Consider the following 8,907-nt stretch of genomic DNA (forward strand, 5'->3'; position numbering starts at 1 on the left):
AGTGGTGGCCGTGCGATCAGATCAAGATCCAACGGCGGGGGATCGTCGTCGTCGTCGACGAGAGGCAGACGCGGGCACGGCGGAGGTAGGGGGTCGGAGCGGTCGTCGGAGCTCCGGCGGTCGACGGCGAGGTGCGCAGCGACGTTGTCGAAGACGGCGGTCCTCCTGGTAGCAGTGGCGTCTCCGAGGAGGGCTCCAATCGGCGGCGGCGTCTGCGTCGGCTTGCGGGTCTCCGGCGTGCAATTGGAGGGCTCCGGTGGGTAATTGAGGGAGAGAGATGGTCGAGGAGGATCAGAAGAGAGAGGGAAGCAAGTTTGGTGTGGAGATGGAGGCGGGATCGTCCTCCTTTTATAGGTTGCAAGATGGCCGGGCGGGGCACGGCAGGTCGACATCGACACGGTGTTGCCGGCGATGGAGAGGGCCTGGAGGGAGCAGGGCGAGGTAGGTGGTGTCCAGTCGGTGCTAGCGAGCTAGACAGCAAGGTGGGGCATGGTCCGGTGACGACGCATTGCGTCCTGGTCTGCGGCGGCGTCCACGGGAAAATGTCGACGGTGTCGACGGCGGCAGGCGGCGCGAGGACACGGGACCGTGTCAGGCGGGTTGGCGCGGCGACGATGATGCTCAACGTGGGGAGAGGGGGTCCAGAGGAGGCGTGCTGCGGCGAGGCGACGCGTGCCCAGTGACGTCGGCTGCGGGCATGCTCGCGACGTCCTCGGCATGCCGATGCCGTTCTGGGCGCGCTTCGTCCGGCGGCTGTCGTCGTTCTCCTCGACACTGGAGGGGCTAGGGTGGTGTAGGGATGCATGGTGGCGGGTTTGGGCACCAGGGCCAGAAGTGGAGAGCAAGGGGGAGAGGGGGAGCACGGCATGGCCGGCATGCTATGGCATGGCCATGGCTAGGCCATGTCTTGCCCTTCCCTAGGGTTGCTGTGGTGGTGTGAGGCAGAGAGGGGGCAAGGGAACAGAATGGTGTAGGTTGGGGGAGATTATGGGTAGTAGAACACTATTTCAAATAGTGTTGCATTTGTGCCATATTTGTAAATTGCAAAATTTGCTCAAATTTGATTGGGTTCAAAAGGTTGACCAAATTGACAAGAGTGGGTTTGGTTTGGTTCTAAATGACCAGAGGCAAAGAGAGGTGGTGGTGGAATTTAGAAAATCAAAATCTATCAAATTCCCTAAGTGGGAGATTGTTCCACTTAATTAAAAGTGCCAACTTTGGAGGGGCATAACAATTGATCAAAGATGATTTTGGCCAGGGGGTCTTTACCAAAGGGTTCATCTTGATGTCCTCTTGGATGACATGCAAAGAGTTGGGAAAGTTTAGATTGAAAAACTTGAAATAGAGAGGCTCAAAGTAGTGACCAGAATAATAATGGCAGATTTGACCATTATCACATGTGATCCCCAATTGAGTTTGAATTTGATTTGAATTGAGTTTCTTGGATTCCAAAAGTTGTAATATATGTTGAGTAACATTATTCAACTCCTGGTGAAGGCCAAAATGGTCTAGGTCAAAATTTAGAAAAATGGCATAAGCCATATGTGAGGGTTTTGTGATTTTCTCACCTTTATTCTTTCTATTTTTATTGGCTTCAATTTGACAAGAGGGAGGTTTGTTTGATGCTAGAAGAGGTTGGATGCAAGGTTCCAACCATTTTGAGGCAAGGTTGGTGCCTAGGTCAAAATTTGATGAATTGGCCCTAAGTATATGTGAAGGAAGAAAATGGGAGTATCCCACTATTGGGTTTCTCTCCATTTGCCTGGACTTGTCTTGATTCTAATGTGTTTCCTATTAGTTTTGAAACATTTTCAAACCATTGAAACAATCCCAAAAGGTCTAGCTCAAAGATTTGTAAAATTGGCCAAAACACATAGGAGATGACAAGTCAATTCTCCTTATTTTTGTAAGGTGCTCCCCTTGCTTTACTTGAGCAAGGGTGAGGGTCAATTTAGGGTTAGATTAGGTTTAGAGATGGTTTCACACCATTGGGTAAAGGTAGAAGTGCAAAGGACAAGAATTTGGTGAAAATGGCTATGGGTCACATATGCCTCTATGCATATGTGGCATTTGATTTTTAATTGAACTTGGCTTGACCCAAAAGATGTGGTTGAGAGTTGAAAAGATATATAGGAGTGATCCACCCATTCAACTCCATGTCTAGGGTCAAGATCCTAAATTTCACAAATTTAGTATTTTGCTCTCAGATGCCTCTATGGCATCATTACTCTCTTTTTGAAAACCTTGTATTCCACTTTGGATGGTGTTGGAAAAGTACTAGATAAGGTTTAAGAGGACTTTCCAATTCTCCACATAAAGTAGAAAGGCCTAGGGAAAGTTTTCTCAAAAAGAGAGCCATAGGCATATATGCCTCTTTCTTAAATAAGATTTTTCCTTTTCATTCTATTTTTCAAAGATTGATGTCAAGAGGGATGTGGTTTAGGGTTTAACAAGTTTTACAATGGTTCACTACCATTTAGTAAAATAAGAGGAGGTAGGGTTCAAGATTTACCTATTAGGGCTATAGGCCCACATATGGTTTTTCCTGTATTCAGGGTTTCTCAAAAATAGATCCCATTGTCTATTTGAAAAGGGTAGGGTTTTGGGTTTTCCTTATTTGATCTCTCTAACTTTTATAAGGTTTGTGATCTTCACTTGATCACTATAGGGTTTTAGGGTTTACCACCTAAGCAGACTAACATTCAGCAGGGTAGAAGCACAAGCAATATGGTGGAGCCCTAAGCATAGCAATCTAATTCAGAAAAGTTTTTGTTGGTTCTCATTTTTGGAAAAAGGAATTTCATTTTTGCTTTGTTTTGAAATTTGGGATGTTACACCATGTCTGTACATGCTAGGCTCGTCAAGCAAACCCAAGTATTCCGCGTGTGCAACATGGCTTACACCCGTTGTATGTGAACGTTGAGTCTATCACATCCGATCATCACGAGATGCTTCGAAACGACGAACTGTACAACGGTGCATACGAGGGGAGAACACTTTATTATCTTGATATTAATGTGAGGGATCATCTTATAATGCTACCGTCGCGATCTAAGCAAAATAAAGATGCATAAAGGATTAACATCACATGCAGTTCATATGTGATATGATATGGCCCTTTTGTCTTTGTGCCTTTGATCTTCATCTCCAAAGCACGGACATGATCTCCATCATCTTCGGGCATGATCTCCATCATCGTCGGCGTAGCGTCAAGGTTCATGGCGCCGTCTTCATGGTTGTTCACCTCATGTAGCAACTATTACAACTACTTTGAAATACTACTCAACATGAAAATTAAAGACAACCATAAGGCTCCTGCCCGGTTGCCACAATACAATAATGATCATCTCATACATATTCATCATCATATCATGGCCATATCACATCACCAAACCCTGCAAAAACAAGTTAGACGTCTCTAATTTGGTTTGCATATTTTACGTGGTTTAGGGTTTTCGAGTAAGATCTAATCTACCTACGAACATGAACCACAACGGTGATACTAGTGTTGTCAATAGAAGAGTAAATTGAATCTTCACTATGGTAGGAGAGACAGACACCCGCAAAGCCTCTTATGCAATACAAGTTGCATGTCGAACGAGGAACAAGTCTCATGAACGCGGTCATGTAAAGTTAGTCCGAGCCGCTTCATCCCACTATGCCACAAAGATGCAAAGTACTCAAACTGAAGATAACAAGAGCATCAACGCCCACAAAACCATTGTGTTCTACTCGTGCAACCATCTATGCAAAGACCTGGCTCTGATACCACTGTAGGATAACGTTGCATAGAAAACAAAAAATTTCCTACCGCGAACACGCAATCCAAGCCAAGATGCAATCTAGAAGACGGTAGCAACGAGGGGGTATCGAGTCTCACCCTTGAAGAGATTCCAAAGCCTACAAGATGAGGCTCTTGTTGCTGCGGTAGACGATCACTTGCCGCTTGCAAAAGCGCGTAGAAGATCTTGATCACGATCGCTCCGGCGCCACGAACGGGCAGCACGTCCGTACTCGGTCACACGTTCGGTTGTTGATGAAGACGACGTCCACCTCCCCGTTCCAGCGGGCAGCAGAAGTAGTAGCTCCTCTTGAATTCGACAGCACGACGGCATGGTGTCGGTGGTGGTGGAGAAATCCGGCGGAGCTTCGCTTAAGCGTGCGGGATGTGGTGGAGGAGAGAGACCGCTAGGGTTTGGGGAGAGAAAGGGGGTTGGGCGCCGGCCCTCTAAGGGGTGCGGCCAAGGCTGAGCCAAAGAGTGGCTGCCCCCTCCCTCTCCTCCTCATTATATAGGTGGAAGCACCAAGAGTTCTAGTCCAAGTCTTCGAATAAGACCCCAACACTAAAACCTCCCATATGTGGGAAACCTACTCAAGGAGGGAGTCCTACCCAAGGTGGGACTCCCACCTTTCCTTGAGGTGGGTTGGCCGGCCACCCTAGGGAGTCCATCTTGGACTCCTCCCCTTTAGGGTTGGCTGGTCATGCAAGGTGGAGTCCCTCCGGGACTCTACTTTCCATGGTGATTTCTTCCGGACTTTTCTAGAACCTTCTAGAACCTGCCATAAATGCACCGGATCATTTCCAAATTTTGAATATGACTTCCTATATATGAATCTTATTCTCCGGACCATTCCGGAACTCCTCGTGATGTCCGGGATCTCATCCGGGACTCCGAACAAATATTCGAACTCCATTCCATATTCAAGTTCTACCATTTCAACATCCAACTTTAAGTGTGTCACCCTACGGTTCGTGAACTATGCGGACATGGTTGAGTACTCACTCCGACCAATAACCAATAGCGGGATCTGGAGATCCATAATGGCTCCCACATATTCAACGATGACTTTAGTGATTGAATGAACCATTCACATACGATACCAATTCCCTTTGTCACACGATATTTTACTTGTCCGAGGTTTGATCTTCGGTATCACTCTTATACCTTGTTCAACCTCGTCTCCTGACAAGTACTCTTTACTCGTACCGTGGTATGTGGTCTCTTATGAACTTATTCATATGCTTGCAAGACATTAGACGACATTCCACCGAGAGGGCACAGAGTATATCTATCCGTCATCGGGATGGACAAATCCCACTGTTGATCCATATGCCTCAACTCATACTTTCCGGATACTTAATCCCACCTTTATAACCACCCATTTACGCAGTGGCGTTTGATGTAATCAAAGTACCTTTCCGGTATAAGTGATTTACATGATCTCATGGTCATAAGGACTAAGTAACTATGTATTGAAAGCTTATAGCAAATAACTTAATGACGAGATCTTATGCTACGCTTAATTGGGTGTGTCCATTACATCATTCATATAACGATATAACCTTGTTATTAATAACATCCAATGTTCATGATTATGAAACTAATCATCCATTAATCAACAAGCTAGTTTAAGAGGCATACACTACAAGGATTCAGGTGTATTGCAACAAAAATTATTGCGACGGTCATATTTTGTTGCAATAAGATGCACTATTACCACCAAATCCCCGTTTGTGGTAATAGACTCCACATATTGCCACATTTTAATTTTGTCGCGCCAAGTACCCTTTTTGTTGGAATAGAGGACACATATTGCAACAAAACGCATTGGCATTGTAATATGGTGGTGATATTGCGATGATAATGCTTTGTTGCGGGAAGTATTCATCATGTTGCAATAGAGACGAGGTAATGCAACAAAACGCAAAATTCGTGGAAATATTCAGAAAGATATTACAACATTTTTCTCATGTTGCGTTAGTTATTAGTATTGTTGGAAAAAATAGTCTTGTATTGCCACATAATACATATTTGTCGTAATAGCACTTGTTTTGCCTCAACCCTATTTTGTTGCAATAACTATTGCTTATTGAGACAAATTATGTATCCATGCAGTATACAACGTTCCACGTTTCAGGTCAGGTTGAACTACTTGTTAGAAAAATAGAATTTTGATGATAGACTCTATGTCACACAACTTAGAGCATCTCCAACAAACGCTGTAAAAGCCGCGCGCGGCAAAAAAAAACCGCCAATTTGGCGCGGGCGTCCGCGCGAAGCTCTAGCGGAGGCGGGAAAAAAGACGCGCGCACAAAAAAATTTACCCCCCGCGCGCGGGAAAGTTGCCGCGTGTGCTGCCACGCGCGCTATAAACAGGACACGCGCGAACGCGGCCAACCGCCTGAACATTCCACGCGTCCGTCTCTCTCCCCGCCTCACTCTCTCCCCGCTGCCGCTCCACCTCTCTCCCGTCGACGTTCTGCCTCCGTGCGCCTCCGCCGAAGATGCCTCCGCGCCGCCGCTCTGCCTCCGGCTACCACGGCGTTCGGGCGTGGCCAAGCGGCCGCTTCGACGAGGAAATCCGCTCTGGCGACGAGCGGATCCGCCTCGACACGTTCGATACGACGCACGAGGCGGCGCGGGCGTACGACGACATCGCCTGGCGCGTCGGCCGCTCCCGCATGACCATGAACTTTCATGACGTCTGGACGCGGGAGCAGGTGGAGCAGCTGGCGCCCCCATCGCCGGTGAGGAGCGAGGGCGGAGAAGGCGGCGAGGAAGGAGGAGGAGAAGAAAAACGGCGCAGGGCCGTCCACCATCGTCCTCTCCTCCTCTTCGTCCTTCGAGTGGACTTCGACGCCGGTGTCGGAGACGACTCCGAGCTCCCACTCCTCGGACTACGACTGGGACTCGGTGTAGACTTCGAGTGTAGTTTAAAATGTCGCTAAATGTCGAACTTTCAATATATTTCGTAATTTTTCGTGTTTTATTTGTTGTGTTTAATTTATATTTTGAACAAAAACGAAGCAACTAGCCGTTCGGGCCGCGCCGCGCGCTGCATAGGAGCACTTTTGCAGCCCGAGCACGCGCGGCAAAATAGCGCTTCCGGCGGGGCAACTTTCGCGGCAACGCGCGGTATCGATTTACAGCGCGTTGCAAATTACATATATCGCGCCGATTTTTGGAGCTTCTGTTGGAGATGCTCTTAATAACACAATGTCTGACAGCATATTGTGTGGCCTTTAAGTTTAGCGATTGACTGCATTTTTTTGCGAATCGATGGACTGCATTTTTTTGCGAATTGATGGACTGCATGTCAGTATATTAATATGTCACTACCTTGTTTAGCCGGACCGACAAAATTGAAGCCTAAATTGTAGCGCATGCCAAAAAAATAACGGGCCCACCTATTTTTGCTGAAAACTGAGCGCGAATTGAAAAACGGCCCGCCAAACTGATCCCTGATATATATAGTCTTGTACCCGACCTAAGACTCCCCAAATTTCCCCACGCACAAGATCCTATCCATGGCGGCGGCGAGCCCGACCCCTGGCTTTGCTGATGCCGCCATCCGTGCCACCTCGCTTGACTGATGCCGTCCGTCCGCCTCATTGACCAACGACCACAACGATTTCTGGATCGGAAGTGTGATCCCCATCAAAGGTACGTACACCTCTTCTCTGACCGGGAAAGATTTCAGCATCGGTGTGAGAATTGAGACCCCCTTCTTCTCTACATCCTTCTTACTAGAGATCCCATATAAGGTACGTACACCTCTTTTCTGGCTGGGGAAGATTTCTGCATCGGAAGTGTGAATTAGTTTTTGCAAAAAAAAAGTTCACTGGAATTAGGGTACCGTATTGGCAGCATCGATAGGGGTCCATCCCTCTTTTATTGTATTGTTCACTTGAATTCAGAACTGAAGCAGCTATTGTTACAGGTCTCATTGAGAACTTTGCCCGATTTGAAGTTTTGTACGTTTGATCTGCTGTTTTAACAGTTTTTTTCATATCCTTTAATCTAATTTTAAACTGTAGATCGCTGTCATCTATGTCAACATCAAAGGGGTGATAAGGAAGCTATCTTCCAAGATGCAATCTCACAATATGGACGATTATACCATGACAATGTAATTTCTGCTTTATCACTTTCATTAGAGTATGTCCATTGTTTTGTTTCCTGACAAATGTTTATCTATTGGTTGTTTGCTACTATAACTAAATTCTGTGGAAAATTTCCGTAGATCCCCAAATCATACAGGTATTTATATATGCAACTTGCCTGTAAGGCGAAAGTTGTTGCCTCTGAATCCATGGATGTAATCGCTATCCTTAGTGGCATAGTAGATGAATTTCTTGATGCAAATCATGTGCTCCTTTGTTTACAAAAATAGTTATTGTTTTCTTATTTTTAATCAAATGTTTTTTCTAAGGTGAACGGAGTAGAACATATCAAGATGACCATTTTACGGAATAATGGCATGCTCTTAAAAGTACTTATGATATCTGCAACTTGTGTTATTCCCACTTGTCAATCTAACCAATACAGTGTAATAAAACAAGCTTGTGTGACCCCTAATATTACTAGGATATGCTATTTGTACATTTCATTATGTATACAGGCTCATCTTTCATGGAGTTAATCTGTAGTTCACATAATTGCTACTACATTTATATGATATGTTATTATTTTCTGTTTTGTTTTGCAGTACGCTCTTATGAAAGATTTGGCGATACTATTCTCACTGTGGGTCTCAATAGATCACCAAGACTTCCTATATTCGAACATCAGATTTGGACATGTTAGGCAAAATATTATAAGGAATACATATAGGATTAGTAGAATATTATATTTTGACGCTGCAATTGTAAATTGTCTATTGTCTAAGCAATTTACATGTATCGGATGGTATTTCAGTAATAAATATTGAATTATTTGTCACTACATTCATATTGTATTCTATCAAATTTTTTTGTATTGTGGTATGGTTCTCTCGCAAGAAAAAAAATCAAATTATCTTGCCACAAGGGTAGTGATTGCTGGCAAAATAACTAATGCCACAAAAACAAGGATTGTTGTCATAGTTTAATTTATTGCCACGGAAGAGAATATGCCACGAAGTGAG

General features: G+C 45.2%; 1 long non-coding RNA gene across 1 annotated transcript; it reads left to right on the forward strand.

Annotated features, from left to right (window-relative positions):
- The first annotated feature begins 7,296 nt into the window (after nucleotides 1–7,296).
- On the forward strand, nucleotides 7,297–8,680 carry LOC127338362 (uncharacterized). Its single transcript, XR_007874322.2, has 3 exons — nucleotides 7,297–7,722; nucleotides 7,820–7,911; nucleotides 8,491–8,680. It is a non-coding gene; the product is annotated as an uncharacterized lncRNA (long non-coding RNA).
- The last annotated feature ends 227 nt before the right edge of the window (nucleotides 8,681–8,907 follow it).

This window comes from Lolium perenne, chromosome 3 (assembly GCF_019359855.2).
Source record: "Lolium perenne isolate Kyuss_39 chromosome 3, Kyuss_2.0, whole genome shotgun sequence".
In the NCBI taxonomy this organism is placed as follows: domain Eukaryota; kingdom Viridiplantae; phylum Streptophyta; class Magnoliopsida; order Poales; family Poaceae; genus Lolium; species Lolium perenne.